We start from the raw sequence: 1,468 nt of genomic DNA on the forward strand, positions 1-1,468 counted from the left end.
TAAGCTTTTTTTTCACCACCACATTGGCTACTTCTACTGTTCCCCATTTCTTTACTCACTGATATTGTACTGTTAGTATCGTATATTGAAAGAACTCTCACCCATCTTAAAAATCTTTTCTTGTTATGTCCTTGTGCCGGGCAATCCTATTTGCTTTGAGTTTATTATAACCTCTTTTCTTGAAATCCTTGCAACATTATACTTTCAGTCACTATCAGCTTTAGTTTCCCTCATATAAAAGAATCTCCAGAATTGTGTGCCCATGTTAAACCTATATTCCTCTTCCATTTTGAACTGATGGGTGCTTCCCTGTTGTTTATCACTTGGTCAAAAATAGCTGATATTCCTGTACCTTAATCTACTTTCTAAAAAAGAGATTTATCAATAAACACATCAGAAATTTCTTTGTAGAGCTTGTCTCCCAACAGTTTTAATTAAGATTATGCTTTTTTTAAAGATTTCAGTTTGTTTCTGGAAAGCATCAGCCACATTTTCTACTTACTATAAATCCAGATGTCTTCAATTATTTTGCAGAATTCACGTGAAGTTCTGAAATGTGAAACCATTAACATGCAGTGCCATTCTCCTCCCTTTCTACTGCATTTTGAATACATTGTATACTTTGAGAATTGTATTCCAGTCATGGGAAATATCTCATTATACCAATTAAGTCCTATTTATTTTCCTGTTCAAAGAATTCAAGCTTATTTTATTACAAATATTCCCATGAACATTATGAAAACCTTTCTGTTTCTTTTTTTACTTCATTCACACAAGCTTCATCTCTAGGTAAAAACAAGGGATGGGATCAATCAAATTTGACAGACTTAATTCTAAGATCACCAACAATGGAAAAGAGTACCATTTCCATCCTATTTGGAAACTTGAATTTGTGACTCCTGGGTATTTTCACTGTCACCTCTTTGGCATCAAAGTAGACAAAGAGTTTGATGTCTTCCCCCTGACTGAAAGGGAACTGTGACTCCCTGAGTTTCACACTTCATTCTCCACACATTTTGGAATTTCAAATAATAGTCTTAACATTCAAAGCGAGGGCTGAAGTGAAGGATTAGCTCAGTCTCATCCTGTCCCAAGCTGATGGCATTTAGTTCTGCCTTACCTTTCTCTTTGATGCAATCCCCAGCCCAGTGATTTTTATGTGAACAACCATTTGCACTGCCTTGCTTTTATATTTATTGGAGAAACTGCAGCACAGCCTAAAAACAAACCAATCCCCTTAATTGTCTGAAAATCTGTCTGATTTGTATTGAGTGGTTCAATGGTCCTATTTCTTTTAACAGAGCAGAACCCTTTATCTGAACTCTGTTTCCTCCAATCCCAGTCGATTCAACTCTAGTGACAAAGTTTGAAATATTTCACCGAAACACATTTCTATGGGTTCTTTTGGAGTACAACTCAACTTCTGTCTCTGGAGATTCTCAGTCATCCAGGTCGTGGTTGTCCCAGA

The 1,468-nt window shown here is 36.1% G+C and overlaps 1 pseudogene; it reads right to left on the reverse strand.

Annotated features, from left to right (window-relative positions):
- Nucleotides 1-808: 808 nt before the first annotated feature.
- Nucleotides 809-1,174, reverse strand: LOC148112917 (16 kDa beta-galactoside-binding lectin pseudogene; annotated as a pseudogene).
- Nucleotides 1,175-1,468: the final 294 nt, after the last annotated feature.

Source organism: Pantherophis guttatus, chromosome 7, assembly GCF_059756535.1.
Source record: "Pantherophis guttatus breed Tessera chromosome 7, ASM5975653v1, whole genome shotgun sequence".
Lineage (NCBI taxonomy): Eukaryota > Metazoa > Chordata > Lepidosauria > Squamata > Colubridae > Pantherophis > Pantherophis guttatus.